Source organism: Euleptes europaea, chromosome 10, assembly GCF_029931775.1.
Source record: "Euleptes europaea isolate rEulEur1 chromosome 10, rEulEur1.hap1, whole genome shotgun sequence".
NCBI classification, from domain to species: domain Eukaryota; kingdom Metazoa; phylum Chordata; class Lepidosauria; order Squamata; family Sphaerodactylidae; genus Euleptes; species Euleptes europaea.
The window spans coordinates 63279062-63300612 of record NC_079321.1 but is presented as its reverse complement, the minus strand read 5'-3'; positions in this window follow the sequence as shown (position 1 = coordinate 63300612).

Genomic DNA, 21551 nt, shown 5'->3' with positions numbered 1-21551 from the left:
CATCCCTTCAAAACGACGATTTGAATTGAATGAAATCAGTGGTCAGGACCCAGTCAACAACCCATGGTCTGTATACCAATTAAGTGTACTATAATCAAGCGTAATACATAGATGTGTGAATGGATCCTTCTCATTCCAGAGTGTTTGCTTGCTTTTCTTTAGGGTTACCAACCTCCAGGTAGGGCCTGGAGATCTCCTGGAATTATAACTGATCTCCAAATGACAGATATCAGTTACCTTGGGGAAAACAGCAGCTTTGGAGGGTGGACTCTGTGGAATCATACCTCACTGAGGTCCCTCCCCTCTCCAAGCCCCTGCTTCCCCAAGCTCCACTCCCCAAAATCCAGGAATTACCCAGTCTGGAGTTGGCAACTCTATTTTTCTGCCTGTGGGTTTTGTAGGTGAAATTAAACTATATTATTTCTGCGGTGGGAGTGCAAGTCCGTTTTTTAAAAGTGTAAAAATAAAAAAGCCTTCATCTGTAAAAAGTACTTGAAGATGTAATCTATATAAACCTCCTGAAACACTTAACTTTAAATGTTAGACAATACCTTAACTATAAGACAAGGAAATAGAGGTCATATGACTCTTCTTTTCCGGCTTTGGCAAACCTGATTAAAGTATAAAATATGAATTTCTTTTGCAATGGAACATGACGGTTTTTCTATTTAAATTTTGAAATGTCGAAATACTTCTCTCTCTCTCGTTTCATCTGACATGCCATTTCAGGAAGGCAGCCACGACCACACTTCTAGAAAGAAAATGTGTGTTGCTCTTTCTCACATGAAGTTAGCTGGTTAATTTAGCTCATAGATTTCACTATTTATATCTTTTTCTCCCCAATGGGAACCCAAAGCACCTTATGTTCTTTCCACCTTCATTTTATCTTCACAACAGTGGCCTAAGGTAACCCAGCAAGCTTCCATGGTACTGTGGGTATTTGAACCTGGGGCTCTAAGGTCCTAGTCTGACGGTCTAACCATTATGTAAGGCTGTGCCCTCATTTTTAAAAAAAGAACGACAGTTGGCATCCACAGCATACTTATTCATACAGAATTAGGAAACACACTTCCAGTTATTTCTTGGTCTGCAGATTTGTGTAGGTGCAAAGAACCTACTCTGAAACAAGAGGCAGGCTGAACTGGAATTAACTCTGGAACCAGTGTGGTGGGTTTTGTTAAAGTGGGATATCAGGAAATTTAATCAGAATCACGACGAAGAGAAATCCTAATTAATCATAATCATGACTAAGAATCCTAAGCAGAGTTACACCCTTCTACGTGCCTAGACTTCAATGGATTTATAAGGGTGTAATTCTGTTTAGGATTGCATGGTAAATTACTTAGTTATAACCTTTAAATGAGCAATGATCCCTCAGCTGGCTATTCAGAAGGAACTTCACTTTTAACAAGTAGGAAGTTACACCTTATGGCACATGCATAACTGCTTCCTGAAAACTAGTGCAATACTTGGCTTTGAACTATTTCATATTTATTGCTTATTTACTAGGGCTAGGTGCTGTTGAGAAAACAAAAGTGTCAGAGTTCTTGCTGAGAGACTATTTTAAACAGAGAAAGAATGGGGAGTACTTAAGAAGTTAGTGCTGAGAATGGGAAAGGAGAGAATAACAGCAGAGGCAAAAAGGAAAAGCTCATATTAATTGTATATTGTATTATATTATTTTGCACACTTCTAGGCTGTCTATAGATTCGTAGGCTGCCCAAGGTGGCTTACAATGAAAACACATAAAACACAACATCAGCACTTTTTGGTGTTGTGATGACGGTTGCCCCATTCTTGTTTGTTTATACAGCAAGTTTTATCTCACCCTGCTTTCAAAGAACTCGAAAGAGTACATCATCCTCCCCTTCCCCATTTTATCCTCACAACCTTGCAAGGTGAGTCACCCAAAGGGACAAAGTATAGATGTAAGTCAGCAAATAATCAGAATGGAGGGCAAATGCTATCCTTCAAAAAAGGGAGGAGGGATGACCCAGGAAACTACAGGCCAGTCAGTCTGACCTCTGTCCCATGGAAGATATTGGAGCAGATTTTAAAGGAGTCAATCTGCGAGCATCTGGAAAGACAACTCATTACATTTGCAGATGAAACCAAATTGGGAGGAGCAGTGAACACACCAGAAGATAGAGATAGAATTCAACAAGATCTGAACACACTGGGGAAATGGGCGGATGTGAACAGGATACAGTTCAACAAGGATAAGTGCCAAGTTCCACATCTGGGTAACAGAAATGAGGGACATGCATACTGGATGGGGGATACACTTCTGGGCAAAAGTGTGTGTGAACAAGATCTTGGGGTACGGGTGGACCGTAAGTCAAATATGAGCAGCTAGTGTGATGCAGCGACAAAAAAGGCTAATGTGATTTTGGGGGTGCATCAACAGAGGCATCTCATCCAAATTGCAAGATGTCATAGTTCTGCTGTACACTACATTGGTCAGGCCGCACCTGGAGCATTGTGTGCAGTTCTGGAGGCCTCACTTCAAAAAGGATGTGGACAGAGCGGATACAGAGGAGAGCGACGAGGATGATCAGGGGCCTGGAGACCAAGCCTACCTGCCGGGGCGTAATGGTGCTGGGCTGGGGGCGTGGCCACTTTCCAAAGCCCTTTCAGCCCAGGAATGCCCCTTTTTATTTTTGGCGACATACACCGCCTTTTAGGTACCGTATCTCCCATGCAGCCCTATGGGGTTACCGCATTATGTATTCCCAGCGATGTATTAAGAGTTTGAAAATGTTATTAAAAACATCGCTTTAAAAGGGTTTTTGAATACCACGGCTAAAAAATGGTTGGAAGATGTCTTCACAGCTAAAGGGGCCAAACGAAGTGCGAACAGTATTTTTTATAACATTTTCAAAGTCTTAATACATCGCTGGGAATACATAGAAAGTGCGAACAGTATTTTTTATAATGTTTTCAAACTCTTAATACATCCCTGGGAATACATAATGCTGTAACCCCCCACGGTTGCATGGATTTTTTGCGCTGGGAGGAGGTTTTGGCGGGGCCGAAATCTCCTTTTGAGGCAGCACAGCCACGTTGCCTCCTAAGCCCGGCACAGGCATTCCACTCAGGGATGCACTGTGAGAGAGTTCTGAGAGAGCTGCGACTAGCCCAAGGTCACCAAGCAGGCTTCATGTGGAGGAGCAGGGAACCAAACCTGGTTACTCCAGATTAGAGTCCACTGCTCTTAACCACTACATCACGCTGGCAGAGGTTAATGTCTTTACTCACATGCTCCGATACTGTTTGAAACTAGACCCAAGCCCCTGCTTTGGGATATGGGAACAAGGATCCCCACTGTGCGGGGGGAAACACCAATGTCACACAGCAAGTTGAAGGGCTGGATACTGGCTCTGCAGACTATGCATTGCTCTCATCCATTCAGTCCTGCGATGTCACCATGTTACTATTGTATGTTATTTCTGCCCTATTTCTCCTTTCCTGGGTTGCCAAATGCCTCTCTGGGCCTGCTCTACAAGCAAAAATTGTAATTGCTATTAACAGGGATGCTTTCCCCTATCTGAAATCTGACGGAGGGGATCTTTGGTTTAGGGGTTCCATCCCAGACAATTTAATCTCAGTTGGATCGGGGGGAGAGGAGATTACACTTGGAACTGTTTCCCAATGCAATTATTGGAAATGAAAAAAATAAGCTGAATAAAGGTAGAGAGGCCTTTGGGGAAAGGGTGCTTGCAGTAGACATCACATGTAGCCAAATAGGGCAGGAATACCTACAGCACCCTGTTTCAGAGCCATGAATAATGAGAGCTATAGTATTGGTTGGTCCCGCTGTTTTAAAGTATATTATTAAATTAGAAAACTTAAAAGGTAGGCCTAGAAGCTTGATTGAGTGCAGTGATAGTTAGGGTGGTCAGGTCCCTCTTTGCCATTGGCGGGAGTTTTTTTTTGGGGGGGGAGCCTGAGGAGGATGGGGTTTGGGGAGGGGAGGGACTTCAATGCCATAGAGTCCAATGGCCAAAGCGGTCATTTTCTCCAGGTGAACAGATCTCTATCGGCTGGAGATCAGTTGTAATAGCAGGAGATCTTCTGCTATTACCTGGAGGTTGGCAACCCTAATGATAGTAATATTAGAAATTAGTCATGCTGGAAAAAAAAACCAGCCATTGAAGTTTAACTAGATTCCAAGCTAAGGGAGTTAACAGCCCAATCATTAAAAAAATTCCCAGCAGATAAGTATTTAGGGTGTGGTGGGGTGGCTATGAGGTCCTGTGGCTGTTTCAATTATACTACCGTATACTGCAGTTGTTGTTAGTCTTGGCCATGGGGAAGGTTGCCAGCTGCAGATTGGGAAATTTCTGAAGATTTTAGGGGTGGAGCCTGTGGAGGGAAGATTTTGGGATGGGGAAGGATTTCAGTGAGGTAAATGCCAAAGAGGCCATTTTCTCCAGGTGACCTGATCTCTGTTGCCTGAAGATCAGTTGTAATCCCAGGAGAACTCCAGCCACCACCTGGAGGATGGCAACCTTAGACATGAGTGGAAACAGGTGGGTCAAATATATGTCACAGGTAGGGTTGTCAGTCTTCAGATGGTGGCTGGAGGTGGCCTGCTATTACAATATCTCCAGGTGACAGAGATCAGTTTGCTTGGCAAAAATGGCTGCTTTGGAAGGTGCACTCTATGGCATTATACCTCATTAATGTCCCTCCCCTCCCCTCCCCAAACCCTCCCCTCCTCCACTCCCCAAATCTCCAGGTATTTCCCAACCCAGAGCTGGCAACCCTAGTCCCAGGAGATGGAGAATTAGGATTGCCAGCTCTGGATTGGGAAATAGCAGGATATTTTGGAGGTGGAGACTGAGGAGGGCGGGGTTTGGGAGGGGAGGGACTTCAATGGGTTATAATGCCGTAGAGTCCACCTTCCAATGCTGCCATTTTCTCCAGGTGAACTGATCTCAATCGCCTGGAAATCAGCTGTAATAGCGGGAGATCTCCAGCCACCACCTGGAGGTTGGTAACCCTATAATTGACAAATAATTGGAGGGTTTTTTTAATGTTTAAGGTAAGGTCTTAGGGTTGCCATCCTCTAGGTGGGGGCCTAGAGTTCTCCCTGAGTAACAACTGATCTCCAGAATACAGAAATCAGTTGCTGGAGAAAATGCCCGCTTTGGAGGGCAATCTTTATGGAACCATGTCCCCACTGAGCTTCCTCTCCTCCCCGAACTTCACCCTCCCTAGGATCTGCCCCCAAATTTCCAGGAATACCCCCATGCTGGAGTTGGCATGGTTGTGGTTTTTTAAGGGCATAATTAAGGAGTGACATGATATATGTTGGTTATGCTTTCATGCATCTCTTGCATTTTGGTCGTCAGAATTTTGGGGTGCCTGTTGAGTACTGACTTTCATTGCAAATCCTTGAATTTGAATATAAGATTAGCAAAAAAAAAAAACACCCAGTTTCTTTGGAGCCTGACTGTAGCTAAGCCACCCCGTAGGTTAAAAGATTTGGAACAGTCACTCAATCTGACATGTTTCATTCCAAGCTCTTTATTTTGGTTCTCGGTTAATAGGTGATTAAACTATCTGGAATGCAGCCAGTGGAATCTACTAGCCAGAGTGTGAACTGAAGACAAGAAGCCCAAAATTATTGTGTTGAGAGAACAGCAGAACAATCTGATACTTAATGGGGCCAGGTATAGCAGGAGACCGTCCAACTGTTACCTCCATTCCCTGCCGGTACTTCACAAGTCAGCAGAGGGGAAATTGAGGGGGGTAGGGTTGCCAACTTCCAGGTAGCAGCTGGAAATCTCCTGCTATTACAACTGATTTCCAGCTGATAGTGATCAGTTCACCTGGAGAAAATGGCTGCTTTGGCAATTGGACGCGATGGCATTGAAGCCCCTCTCCCCACCAGATCCCGCCTTCATCAGGCTCCACCCAAAAAAAATCTCCTTCCAGTGGCGAAGAGAGACCTGGCAACCCGGGGGGGGGGGGTGTAACATGGGTGCATGAAGTCAATGATGGTACATCATTGGGGTAATGCTCTAGGATTTGGCCCAAACCCTATGCTTTAAACATAGAATTCAGGGAGAATCCTAGAGTGCTGCCCTCACATAATGGTATCACTTCCAGTTTTTCACAGGAAGTCATGTTGCACTTTGGTGCAATGCTGGTGCGCCTATCCCTGTCCCTCAGTTTCTCCCACCAGTTTAATGGCTACGGCTAGCAACCTTAGAGATGGGGTGGTGGAAAGTGCCGTCAAATCGCAGCTGGCTTATGGTGACTCCATAGGGCCTTCAAGGCAAGAAACATGCAGAGGTGGTTTGCCATTGCCTGCCTCTGCATAGTACCCTTGGACTTCTTTGGTGGTCTCCCATTCAAAAACTAACCAGGGCAAACCCTGCTTAGCTTCATGAGATCTGACAAGATCGAGCTAGCCTGGGCCATTCAGATCAGGGCAAAGCCAAATATTCTCCTGTGGAAAGCTGCTAATTCTAAAACTCTCTGGAAAGATCCAGAGCTGAATATTTATATTGTTGCAATATAAAGAACACACACATTTAGACTGTTTTAGGTTTACCTTTTCGGTTCCTAGTATAGTCTTAATCCTTCATTAGCTAGCACGTGGCCTTGGGTTCACCTAAAATAGGTTTTTAAATAGCTAAATCACTGCATTTGAGACATGTAAATTGATACAGTTTTGTCATGGGTATAACAGGACAATGTAAATCATGTTAATGTATTATGAAAGCTTTATTACAAGACAAAATCCATTGAGTTCAAATTGCACATCCTGTTCAGTTTAGCATATTATTACCTTAGAGCTCCATGACACACATGCATAATAAAAACCATTATTAGATTGCTGCAGCATTTTTCTTATAAAGATGCATAGTAGAATGGGGGTGGGGAAAACAATACTTAGCATGCTTCACGCTGCATAGTTTAATGCTGAGGCACATAGTGAAATTTTTAGTGTTAATTCCAGTACTTTAAAAATTACATCTTGGACAACTGACAATAGACAGTGAGGATTCAATGAACAGAATGTAGTCATTTGTTTTTATACCAATATCCTTCCATTCCTTGGAGACCTTACATGGGTTCCCAACCAGGCGCTGATCAGGTCTGTTTGACTTATAGCAGCCTCCCAGACCATTCATAGGGTTCCTGAATCTTGATTGTAGCCTTGTTCATCCGGAAGGAAAACCAAGGTCATCCAGTACATTCACTCTGATTATATCCTCTCTTCTTAAGAATTGTGAGTGGGCGAACTCTTATCTAGTTTTAGCAAGTTTCAAACAAATATATTACCTGAGAAGGCATGCGTACAGCTCTCCATGTGCACCTCTCTGATCTAAGCTTCGGAGCCTAAAGTTATTCATACGTGAGTTTTTATGTGCATTTATTCATGGAGAGCCAGCATGGTATAGTAGTTAAGAGTGATGGTTTGGAGCGGTGGACTCTGATCTGGAGAGCTGGGTTTGATTCCCCACTCCTCCACATGAGCGGCGAAGGCTAATCTGGTGAATGGGATTTGTTTCCCCACTCCTACACACGAAGCCAGCTGGGTGGCCTTGGGCTAGTCACAGCTCTGTTAGAGCTCTCTCAGCCCCACCTACCGCACAGGGTGTTTATTGTGGGGAGGGGAAGGGAAGGTGATTGTAAGCCAGTTTGATTCTGCCTTAAAGTGGTAGAGAAAGTCGGCGTGTAAAAACCAACTCTTCTGTTAATATCCCACTTTTCTCCCAGTTGGTACTCAAAGTGGATTAGAACATCATTCCTCCCTCCGCCATTTGTCCACAACAACAACCCTGTGAGGTAGGCCAGGCTGAGAGTTTATGATGGGTCCCAAGGTCACCCTGCAAGCTTCCATGGTAGAAGTGCAAACTCGAACCCGGGTATCCCAGGATCTTACCCCGCCACTCTGTCCACTATGCTACACCAGCACTATGCCATGCCAGTGCAGAGTGAAACAATGTTTACGAAGTGTGGGAGAGAGAAAGGAAATGGCTTCTAGTTAACCAAACTAAATCAATTTGTATTAAACCGTAGACCAAAAAAGGCAAGGAAGGGGGGAGATTTCAAAATGTAATACGAGAAAGCAAAAGGCACCTTCGGCAAGTCTAACAATGCAATGGAGGGCAATTAAACAGTTCCTAGTGGAAGCAGTTATGTGGTCTAGATATATCTGCTCTGAGAACGGCCTTAGAGCAGGGTATAAATTTAATCCACCCCTGGTTAGTCCAGACGGAGCCCACCAGTGACGGTGTGTACAGTGTCTCCGAGGGAAAATGAGAGAAATGAAGAGTGGAGAAGGGAGAAAGCTGTTGCAGGATGCAGACGAGGACTAGAGGCTGGCCAAAAGTGGGCAGAGGGGGGAATGAGCCCAGTGGAGTGAGGGTACAACAGTCAACAGGGTATCAGCAAGTGGACTGGTGGGGCTGAACTGGAAAGGAGGGGAGAAAGGTGGCACAGAGCCAAGGCAAAAAGAAAGGGAACTGCTGCAGGCTTGTTGCAGGAGAGTTCTGGAGGAGGGCTTAGGGCCGTGTTGGCGAACCTATGGCATGGGTGCCACTTCCGGCACTCGTAGCCCTCTCTGCCGGCACGCGTGGTTCCTCCAAGCCGCTGGCCTTTCCGGCTCTGCCCTGCCTCGGATGGGGGAGGCTGTAGCCCAGGGGTGGGGAACCTCCGACATCATTGGCGGTGGCCCCCGGACTCTCCCACAGAAGCTGCCGCCATTGCCGCCACTGGAGCGTGCGTGGCCGGCCAGGTGGGTGGGAGAGCGGGGAACAGAAGCAGAGCACCCACACTCGGCATGGCCGGCGGCTTCTCCGGCGCCCTCTGGGCCTGTGCGGGTGGAGGAGCGTGGCTGGCCGGTGGGTGCGAAGGAGGCATCCTCTGCCCTACCCTGCTCGCCTCTCACTAGCCTGCCGCCGCCGCCACGCCCCACCGAGTGGCAAATCCAAGGCAAAACCTCCCATGCATAAATGGCCTCTTTCTTTTTCTGTCTCCCTCTGTCCTTTTCTTTCCCTACTTTTCTTTCTCTCCCTTGCTCCATTTCCTTCTCCCTTTCTCTCTTTTTCTTTCTTTCTCTCCCTCCCTCCCTTCCCTTTCCTTCTCCCTTCCCTTCTTTCCTTCCTTCCTTCTTTCCCTCCAGCGGCTTCTCCGGCGCCCTCTGGGTCTGTGCGGGCGGAGGGGCGTGCAGTCCTATTCCACCTTTGAAGTGCCCACAAGCCATCCTCCAAACACCTTTCCATTTGTCTTGATATGTAGAGAGAAAACACTAAGGAACTAGTTGCCAATCTCCAGGTACTAGCTGGAGATCTCCTCCTATTACAAGTGATCTCCAACCAATAGAGATCAGTTCCCCTGGAAAAAATTGCCACTTTGGCAATTGGACTCTATGGCACTGAAGTCCTTCCCCAAACCCCGCCCTCCTCAGGCGCAAAAACCTCCCACTCATGGCAAAGAGGAACTTGGCAACCCTAGCCTCTCCCTCTGGGCCCCCTCTGGGGGTGGTATTCAGGTTAAATTGCCGCATTGGCACTCGGCGATAAATAAGTGGGTTTTTGGTTGCAGTTTGGGCACTCGGTCTCTAAAAGGTTCGCCATCACTGGCTTAGGGTGACAGAGGCAAGGAGAGAAAGAGAAAGTATAAGAGAGGTTCACACATTGCCTGATCTTGAAGAGTAAGCCCTGTCAACATTCACAGGGGTGGAGGACAGTCCTGGGTCAAAGCTGAACTTCAAGTGGCATTCCTGCCAAAGTTGGGAACAAGGTTGTGCTCCCTTGAACTTCCCAAGGGAAACGTGAATAGTGCCAGAAGCTGAGTTTTGTCTTTTCTGGCTGCGTACTTGATGATCGAGCGCTTGAGTGGGTTGGAATGGGAGGTTGTTGTCCCACAAGCACTGGCCGGGCATTTGGTTTGGGTGCGGGGAGATCTCAGAGAGTCACAAGACAAGCCTTCAGTGGAGGCTTGCGACAGTTTCCCATGGGATTTGGTTGACTCGTTGCATGGGATACTTGTATGGCATTGTATTGCATTCAATTCCTATCACGATTCCTGATCAATCAGGGGGGGGAAAGGCAAGCGGCGAATGGGACATTCTTTCACGGAAAGCAGAGTGACAGTTTATCCCGCCGAAAGGGAAGCAAAAGGCCGGGTGATGACATAATGGCGTGATTGTAATGCACTGCCCACATGCCAAAGATAGCTGAAGACAGGAGGCAAAACACACCTTAAGTGCCAGGTTAATCACACATAGTAACCTTCCTCTAGCATGCTCAATGGCTCAAATATTGCTTATCCTGTGAAAACTGTCAATGAGGTGTGTTAACAAACAGGTAGAGCTGGAAGGGCAGCTCTATTTTAGGGGGATGACCAGCTTATGACAGCAGTTAGGTGAGGATGCTCACCCTTCCCTTTTGAGCAGCTGTCATGCATAGTTCATTCACGTGAGGAGACGGCTCACGGCAACAACCAGTTTTGTTACTGTACTGGCTAATTAATGAACCGTCCCAGAGAAGAAGGTGGGCAGCAAAACTAGGCTGCCGTTTGGCTCGGCACGGTTTTAAAATCACAGGACAAAAAGACCCGTGTTTTGCTGTCAGAATGAGTTTTTGAGTGTGGTGGGGGCCGAGGGAGGGAACCACTAGTTCTAGAAGAAGAAACTGCCCTTTTTCTGGATTGGCTTATGGAAGTCAGTGCACCTAAGACTGAGGAGGCCACATACTTCAAATTCAGTTGCCTGCAGTGTGACTAGGGTTGCCAACCTCCAGGTGGTATTCAAATAAATTGTAAATTGAACTGTAGAACTAGTAGTATTCAAAAACACAGCTGTAGGCTAATAATTCACATATATCAAAATTATAATATTTTTATGAAATCTTATAAGATTGCACTATTACTTCATAGTACTTTTTCTGCCAAAAGGATCAAATGTACAAATATATATATATATATATACACACACACACACACACACAAAACAAGGCAAAAATATTTTGACCAATAAAGATCAACAGAAATCAGTAATTTAACTTGTAGTGTTTTTCTTTCATGAATTATGAATATAATGTCCATAATTGTCCATAATTCCAGTTGGGTAGAACAGGTTTCCGGTAACTTTGCCTGTTTCAATATTTCTTCAGCTACAACTGATCTCCAGTTGATAGAGATCAGTTCACCTGGAGAAAACGGCCGCTTTGGCCATTGGACTCTATGACATTGAAGTCCCTCCCCTCCCCAAACCCCGCCCTCCTGAGGCTCCACCCCAAAACCTCCCGCCAGTGGCAAAGAGGGACCTGGCGACCCTAAGTGCGACCCCATTCATGGCACCAAGTCTCATCGGCATCATTCCTACACTTGCAGAAAGTGTATTTCCATGTCTTCCCTTTCCCTCAGCGGTCCTCTGTGACACCCTACCCATTGCTCAGAGCACCAAAACTCCACGTGGCAAGGTGGCTTCAGTGAAGAAGGGTAATCATATAGAATCACACACACCCCTTCCAATAGCCCAGCCTCTTGTGCTGCCATGTGTGGCAGAAAAAAAAGTAAGTAAAGGTCCCCTGTGCAAGCACCGGATCATTCCTGACCCATGGGGTGACGTCACATCCAGATGTTTCCAAGGCAGACTTTGTTTGTGGGGTGGTTTGCCAGTGCCTTCCCCAGTCATCTTCCCTTTATCCCCAGCAAGCTGGGTACTCATTGACAGAAAGGGGAGGTGCAATTTTGCCCATTTTCTCCTCCTTCCTGTGTCCTTCTAGGCCATGGTTCTTGTCCATGGAGGTCCCCCTGCAAGGCCTTTTCACAGAGGGCAACTACAGGAAAGGGAAGCCCTGGTTCATCAGATAACTTTGTAATTTGCCTTCAGTTTCAATGAGAGATACGGTTGATAAATGAGGTAAATAAACCTACTGGTTTTAACAGGAGGGTTAAATGATGTGTTTAACCTTCCCATTGAAACCAGCGCTTAATTTTGTCTCAGTTATGCCCATCATTACCTGGAAGTAGTTTTCACTAATTTCGATTTGGTTAATCCAAGTATGGATGGTATTAGGGTCTTCAAACCTAGAGTCTACAAAAATTAAAAATAGCACCACCAGCTGCACCACCATCAATGACATAATTTGGATGTGGTGGTGGTGGGGATCTGTGATAACTAGAAAAGATGGACAAAAGCAAATGTAACCAGCTAACTGCTATGTTAGGAGTGCAATCTAGACAAAGTTAAGCACTGATGTCTAACTTGTACATTTTAATTCCACACACTCTCCAAAGACTGCGTTTCGCCAAATGTGCATCCGATCCTGGCTGAATCCCGGCTGAAACAGGGAATAAAGGAGGCTAAAGCGACCATGCATTTTTGCCCATGGTTTTCTCTTCCTAATTTTATCCTCACAACACTATCCTTGAAGACTCAAACGCCTCCACTTCTTATGTGTTCCTGCCATTGGGGATCTATGAGAGAAACTTTAATTGTGAGAATACCTGGGTGCTGGAATTGTCAGCAAGGGCTCATTTAAGGGTTTTACCTAATATTCCATGAGTGTGGGGCTTCAGGGTTTTTTTCTGGGGGAGGGGAATGCATGTGAAGGCAGGGGAAAGATGGCAACTGTAATACAATATACAGAACTAAAAATAAATTGAGTATGTGCTGTGGACAGAGGCTGAAAAGTACATGCACAAAAGTTAGCATGTGCATCTGTGTTTGGAAATGATTAAGGGTGGCACAAATGAAAAATGGTATGAAGATGGCTCTCCATTTTGGTTATATCAGCTCAGACAATATCAATTAATATGTGAAGAAGCTTTGCTTTCATCATGCTTTCTAAGGACTGCTCTATGATCTCTAGTCCTGGAAGAAAATGTAACTTTTATTCCTTTGAGTGGTTCAAGATCTGAAGCAGGAACAAAGATGAGTGTCCAGTCCAATACTCATTTGTTCCTAAATTATGCGAAGCGATGGGCCACTTGGTTTCAGCACATTTTTTGAAGATCCCAGCCTTCTAATGGTGTGGAGTATTTCTGGCAACAGATGAGAGGTAATATGTTTATGTGGGATGAGTTGGAGGACCAGCTGTAGTTTTGATGTGAAGATAATGCATTTTGGAGAGGTATGGGGGCAGGGAAGGGGTGGGACAGTATCTGCTTCAGCCTGGAGCCCACATGTCGAACAAAAAAGGGTGGAAATTACCAGTTCACTCCTGCGAAAGTCAAAATCTTCTGTAATATCCATTTCAATCACTGTCTAAAATACTGTTTAAGAGGTTCCGATTGTTTTCGTAGCAGTTATTCATTACCGAACATGCCCACCCTCGTTAGTTGAGAGTTGGGTGAATTAGGTTGCTATTTCCTTAAAGATAAGCATTAAGGACTGTTTTCATTTCAGAAACAGAAATTGCAGATGTTTTCCATAGAATTTTCTGCACAAGCAGAAAACACCATCTTTACTAGGATCCAAAATTGATCTTAATTTATTCTACACTTGCTCTTAAGGGGTGACGTTCTTGCATGGCAATCTTAAAGAGATTTATACCCTTCTAAACTCACTGATTTTGATGAGCTTAGAAGGATGTACCTCTTCTCAGGATGGCACTGCTGTATACTTAAGAAGTGTCTTCATGCTGCTCCTTACCTTGCAGCCCATTTGAGTAAATTAAATGGAGATTTAGTTACATCAACTTTACTATTGGGACTAAACTCCCACTAAAACAGAAGAAATCAATAGGTTCCAACATCTATTGTTTGAACAAGAGGAACATTTTCTGGGGCATCAAGTTAACAAGTCTGCCACCTTTTAGTATCTAACCACCCAACTCTCACAAAGGATTATCATACTCTTTATTTGGCGACAAGGATAGAAACATTGATATAGGGTGAGATCAGCCTAGTCAGAATTTGCCCCAAATTAGAGTATGCATGTTTACTTAGCCGAGGAAGAGCTTATTAAATCCTCAGAACATAAAGCTGAAGTTGGAGAAATAAAATGCTAAACATTGTTTCTAGTTTAAGAGTTGCCTGTGTCATCATTCCTAATAGTAAAGTGTTTGGCCCCAATGTGGTCGAGAATGCAGCAGAACCACGCTACCTATAAACAAGGTGGGGTTTCTACACACTCAGGTGATTCCCCAGGAAGTCATACAAATATGACTGGGAAAAAAGAAAAAAATCACAAGAAAAGGCCTGGATGAGGACTGAATTGGCTCCAGGAGGTACAGAATGCGGAGGGCGGGGAGGGGGATAAAACAAACTAAGAGGAGGACAATTAGCTTGTTCAAGCCCCTGGTAGCATGCAGAATCTTGGAGGGAGTGGTTTTATGGACTGAGTAGCTTTTTCAAATCGTTTTTGTTTCCATACCACAATTCTTTGCAGTCCTCCAGCTTGTACTTTCTAATAATAAAGTGACCCCTGTACCAATCGTGAAAGCAGCATAATAGGATCAGCCGCAAAGATGAACTCCCAGGAATGCAAGAAAAAAATGTGGTTTTACCTCTTGAGCAGAGAGTGCATAGTGGAATTTAAGTGTTACCAGCACCCACAGCTGAAGCTATGGCTGCACACTTATAAAACAACCTGGCTGTGACCCATCCACACAGCAAAATGCAATACAAGATGGTAAAATAAGATCAGGCAAGTTCAGGCAAATCATGGCAACTATTACACATGGAAATTGTTTTCCTGCTGTCTAGGGTTAGCCAAAACAATGGGGCAGGAAGAGACAGCTCACCTTATGAACCAGCTGTTAGGATCAGGCATCAGCTATAGCCTGTGTGCCATCTGGCCTCTTTAGTAATGGAGGCAATTTGGCCCATTAGAAACTTAACAAAAGATTGATCAAGATAGATGAAGCCCAAGACAATGCATTCTCCTGGATTGAATAGAGAGCAGGGATTCCTATCTCATTACCAATGCTAATTTCTCCATGCCTACTACCCCATGCATATCACACCTAATCCCATCATGCCTGCTAATGTCATTTACTTGCTTTTGACATTTACATTGCAATTGTGTGTCTAATTCACTCTTCTACTTAAGGATAGGTGGAAATTAGCTGTTTTGACAATGTTTGAGTTTTGGGTCGACTGAATACCAAAACATGGGAATCTGCCAGAAGCTGAATATGCAATTTTGTTAGGGCTGGTTTTGTTAGGACTCCATAGTTGGGGCCCTTTTGAGGTAGGGATCGTGTAATCGGAGCCACCTTGGTCTGACCAACCATCAGTCCATCACCATTCAATGGGTTAATTTGGATAAAGCATAAGGGCTATTTAAAAGACGGGGCTCACCTGTCCTGTCCAGAGTTATATTCCCTCCAACTAAAAAGAACTAGCTTCAACAGCTGCTGACGCCACCAGGCTTCCGCACAGATGAGCAGTCTCCTTCAGACAGCCCCCGTGGTCAAGACTTTGGCTGGCTCTGATATCACCCCCCCCCTGAAAACCTGGGGTCAAACTGAAGATTGCCCTGAGTAGAGGCTTCATTTTCCCTCACTGTGACCATCTCTTGAAATTCGATTTTTGATGACCATAATAAAGGACTGTTCACAGGATGTTATTTGCCATCAAAAGGAAAGTTTTCTGTGCCTTATTTTTCTTACATTTAAGCCTTTTCCCTCAGTTTGGAAGCTAATTTGCACGGACATCATGCTGTGCACCCCAGATACAAACGGAGCCCCCAGACTTCGAGGCACCAGCCTGCCAATCAGCTCTTTCTGCCAGTCCTTGACAATGCTGAACTTTTGAAACTGAAAACTGATGGACAGCCCGGGTTGCAAACGCCTGGAGGATGGGGGCAAGCCCTTTGTGGGCCCATAAAATTGGACCCCCTGTCCCAAAGTTCACTAAACTTTGGTGACTGCCTAACGCCAGTCCCTTGCAGCCACACTGCAAATTTGGGGACTCTATCTCCAAAAATGCCCCCACAGGAGCTTTGGGGAAAAAACCCACATACTATAATGGGCCCGAATTTTTCGGTAAACCCAGAAATAAGCTGAATATCGATATTTACCAGTATGGGTATTCGGCTTATTCCGGGTTTACAATTTTTTTTGGCCATCCCTAGTTTCGACTATTTGCCTTCTGCAGAATCTCCATTTTGTGGCCCTTGTTGTGTTTAAAGGAGAGCCATCTCCTTTCTTCGTCTTCCTGCCCCCTGGCTGGTTTCCAGGGCAGCAGGAGGGAGGGAGTAGGCATGTTGGAGTGGTCAATAGGAAGGCTCACTGCAGCTTCCCATGTGGCCAATGGCTGCACAGACTATCAAATATCCAATCAAGATACTTGCAAGGGAAAAGCCCCATCTGGCTCTGACTACTTTCCGAAAACACGTGGCCAGCACCAAGAAAGGTGCTGGGAATTCCTGGTCTATAGCATGACATTTTCACTGAACTCCCTCCCTTCCCCAAATTCCACCCTGTCCAGGCACTGCCTGCAAATCTCCAGGAATTTCCTAAACTGGAGCTAGCAACCCTAGCCTGAAATTAACCTGGTTACATGGGAGCAATTGCTTATGAAAAGGTTCCTTTCTTCATTGGTAACTATTTTAATTTGGTCAGGGGAAGTAGAGTATTATCAGTAACTTGGAAAAATGTATATATTTTTTGGGTTATTTTTTGCTGCAGTTGGGCTCCGAGTAAACTGCTGGTAAACCCACTTACTTTACTCCTGGTAAACTCACTTACTTTATTTCATTTTGAAAAGGCAACTTAGATTTTGCTGGCTGGGCAGGTCCACGATGAAGCTGTGCTGTCAATATTCTGTCGTGAAAAGTGGAATGCAAATTGTCCCCCTGTTTCTAAACGCAAATCAAAATGAAACTTACCAGTCGAGGAGTGTAGAGATACTTCACACCCACAGAGACGGCACGCACTCATTTTTGTAAGAAAGGTTAGAACAGGAGGATCACACTCTACCTCTAAGGTCCTGCAAAAGCAATCTCCATATGACTATACGCAAAGGGTGTTTTTAAACCTCATGACCACACAGCGTTTTAACTGCTTATTAATAAGGCCAGTTTTCACTTTTTTAGTGTACCCTTCCACCTTTTCAAATTTGCTGACAGCTTAGAAAACAAATTATTTCTAATTGGCCAAAATATAAATGCAGTTTTTAGATGACTTTCAAACGTGTAAAATGTATAATTAGCAAAACTACTAATAAGGGACAAGCCCTGTTAAGTCATTTACACCCCAAGGTTCCTGGAACTAACTGCTTGGCTTCCTTTTTGAAATGGTCACTATGTGTGCACTCCAAAATAATGTTTTGCTTATGGAGTACATAAAGCAAAGGGACAAATTGAAGATGGGGAAGGAGCATGACTCAGGGGGTAGAGCATCTGCTTTGTATGCAGAAGGTCCCAGGTTCAATCTCTGGCCTCTCCAGTTAAAAGGATCAGGTAGTAGGCAATATGAAAGACCTCTGCCTGAGACCCTGAAGGGCTGCTGCCAGCCTGAGTAGACAATACTGACATTGATGAATCAATGGTATGATTCAGCTTCACGTGTTCATGATAAAAGAGTGGTAAGAATAAGGAAAAGCTTTGGCTTTTCCAAAGGGAGGAGCATATGAGTTCCCTTGTCAATTTTCTCAGACGCTGCTTTAAAGGATACTCCATAAGAGGCTAGTGGGTGCCAAAGATGGATAGTTCTTCCTTTATGTAAATTTACAGCTAATTCTTGGATCTTAACTTACTATGAGGGTGCATGGGTCATGCAGTTGGATGTTTTAATCCCACTGAATTCTTGAATCCTTACCATATGCCTCTTTACACAAATAAAACTTAGAAAGTCTCATCTGTCACATCCAAGTTAGAAATGGCATGGTTCAGCCTGTGCAATGAGGCTATATATAAGTAAATCTTTCCTAAAAAGCAAAGCATAAGAAATGTAAATTTTGTATAAACAAAGACTTACTAAGCCTGTATGTTGCTTGCACTATAATACAAGCTTTTGTGAGACCTGTGGGAACAATCATATTAAGATGTAGCTTATAATTCCTGTGCGATATTTTATTGGAGGTGCTCATTACATACAGAGGTTTGTATTCAGCCATCCTTTTTATTGGTGAAAAGGGGAGGAGAGGGATCTCTTTTACCATCAAAAGAAGACTACACTGGAGATCATGGGTCTAGCATGGACAAAAGCTATGTGGAATGGGGTTTTTAGGTGAGTAAAAAAAGTTGGTTGGATCCTATCTATTGGTTACTACTTTTCTTGTCTAATAATGCTATTAATTTTTGCACTGTTTCGTCCTCCGTCATGAGGTCCAGCAGGTTTTGTCAGGGATCTGAGACATGCTTTGGCTTTTCCAAAGCAACAAAAACAGCAGCTGTTGGTCCACTGAAGACTGATGAGATTGCTGGCTATAATCTGCATTGCCTTTTGACTATAATGTGTTTTATGAAACATCTTCTAAAGCTTACAGTGACCCTGGGACATAACTCTCCAGCACAAGAGAATTTCCTTGCCAAGTAATGAAGTATGATTTATGATGGCAGCGGTTAATCTAAGGTGTGTATGTATGTGCATGTTTTTTAAAAATCTGCAATTGCTCTGTAGAATATCGGCCTCTAACGTGTAGCATTTGGCACATTTATGATGACGGTGCTCTGGTTTTCTTAACTCCACAGTTCTGTGCTGGCAGTTTTTCAAATTCTTGAGACAGATGTTTAAATGAATTTAAGAGGACAGAGAAATTCTTTTAAAACATCATACAGAGCTGAGTATCTCAATATGAAAAGGAACATTATTTCTTTAACAGTTCTGATAGGAAGGGATGCCACATGGCCTATCCTGCTTTTGGTCTGTTTCTAGATGATAGAAATAGCAAATGTGGGAATAAGTCCCACTTTTTAATACACAGGGAGACATGCAGGTTTTGCTGGTGTTAAAGACAAGTAAGCGTCTCTTATCTGGATTGTCCAGCAATTACTAGAATGGGTAATCATTTTATTTCTGCAAAGTGAGTTTTAGGTGTGTGTAGGATTGTCACCCATTATGATTAAATGCATTTTGCTCATTCATTCCCACATGGGAGTGTCTTCTGTATACAAATTTCATTCACTCTGAAGCACCTTTCTCTGTTTGTATGTTAGAGAAGAAAAGCTGAGAATCTAGGTCAAGGTACCTAGATCAGTACACAGGTAAAGTACTTAGAATATGAACCTTTGCCAGATGTTTTGAGCGACCCTGTCAATGACCATCATGATTACAGCATGCCACAAGGAAACAATGGCAGGAATCGAAAAGTGTGGTGCCACAGGAGCCTGAGGGAGAAGGGAGGAAATCCATGTGGCTGAAGAAGCGAGCCATGTCACCCACAAGTGAAAGTCAGATAGCCAACACTGGATTTGTGTCCTTAGAGTTTCCAGTAGTTACACTGCGACAAAGGAATGTGGAATAAGGCAAAATCGAACAGCCAAACTAAACAAGCTCTCTCAACAACTTTGAATGGTAAGAATATTCTGAAATGCTTTCTTACTGTAACAGTGGACATTCCAAAACGGTGCTGTGTATTTTCCAGACAGAAATGAAACTACCGTATGAATAGGAAGCCCTGTATCCCATGGTAGGACCATCTGAAGTCAAAGTCACTAACCATGCATACCCGAGTATAGGAATACAGCTAAAGAAACTGGGTTTTTTTGGTATAGAAATGTTGTTCCATCATTTTTAGAGTCTATTTGTTTTCCAAGAACAATGTATAATCGCTCCTCTTGCAAATGTGTACCTTATTCAGAACTTTTTGAATTTAATGGTTTGGATCTTCTACCTTGTTTCTTCTTTTGGTCCTCTGTCCATTGTAGAAGTGGTCCTCTGCTGTGGAGCTTGCATCCCTTTGGTGCTAGGCATGTCTGCTCAGACAAGAGTAGTGTCTTTCAAGCAGCTGGAGAGTGCCCAGGGCAAGAGGAAGACACTCCACAGCAGAGGAAGGCCTTCACAGTTCACAGAAGAGAAGTGGATACCGAAATAAGGCATTGTTTCCAAACCCATGCATATGACCCAGGGAAAGGTAACTGGAAATTCCAAGTGCCACCAACTGTTTGTATAACAAAGTCATGAAAGACACTGGTAAAGCAATGAACATTTTATATTTAATTTACATTTTGACATTTTGCACATAAATAACAATGTAAACCAGTACGTAAACATAAGATAGTTTGTTCTAGCAAAGTAAAAAGCCTGTTAACTTTGGTCAGAGCCTCTTCTTCAAAAAACACTGATTGTTGCTACATTCACATGTTAAAGGTCCTAAATGGGGAGGAGAAGATTGGACAGAGAAGGAGCAAAACTCTTAAAGCTGCATATAAATTTTTGTAACATTTGTATCAAATACAAGAAAGCACTACAGGCAATTAATAAAAGCAAGTGTGTGTCCAGTGTTAAGAGTAGTGGTACTTTGGTTCATCCTACAGTTAAGTACTACATTTATGAAACGTCGCTACATTTAAAAATGCTTGCCTCACAATTTACGGGAGCAGAAATGTAATGAACTGTAGTCCTTCCTTCAAAAGTTATATTTAAAGTTATCACCGGGTTATTTTTAGGCCATGGATATGTTTGGTGTTTTAAATAAGAAGGCATTAGACTGATATCAATTCTGAAACAGTCTAATCCCTTAAGACTATAATGAGATAGGAATATATACACATGATGGTAAAGAGCATAACAGTGGGGGTTCTTTCCCCCCTGCTATGTACATGTGATGATCATGCAGCCTTTAAAGAAGCAGAGAGAATGATGGCACACTTCCCCAAACACTTTAAATAGTTCTACTCTTTACCAGTCTGTATAATATTTATACCATATATAGGTGGGTGAGATTTGAGGTGGGGGGTTGCCCCAGCCTAGATTTCCGGTTGTTGCATTGTTTCAAAGCCCTCAGCAAGATCTAAGGGGGGGGGGGATAGAAGACTCAGCCATACAATCTTCAATGAATTCTTTGTACTATATGGATAAATGTATTCATATCAATAACAGCTTGCAGGATCAAGCCTCAGGTAAAATACCGTGCATGTATACTGACAAACAATGAATTCCTTAGCATTTATTATGATTTAGAGACTGATAATACAGCCCTTTGGAGGGTGAAGCTGGTTATGTAAAATAGGTTTTATTACAGAGTTTGGCTCACAAACTTAAGTAGTATAAAAATACACATACACACATGGACACTCACACATATATGGTATATTGGTATAAATATCTATAAATACACATGTATTCTTTGCTACACCTTGTATGCCAACATGATATCTTTGGGCTTAGCAACACAAAAAGATTTAAAAAAGAAAAGAATGTGCATTCTGTCTTCTCCACTGCACATTTTGGTTTGTTCTCTAAAGTAGCAAAGATTAGATAAAACAGCATTTTCTGCACCACTGGACACACTCAATGAGGTAACTGTTGTTCAGCAACTTTGCAATGCCCTTTTAATCTTTAATTAAATTAACCACAAAATGTACTAATACAAATACTGAGAGAAATTTTGAGTCATACAGGAAAACAAACAAACAAACAAAAAAACTGGTATGCCAAGAAAAGACTTTGTTACCGAACTTCTTTCCA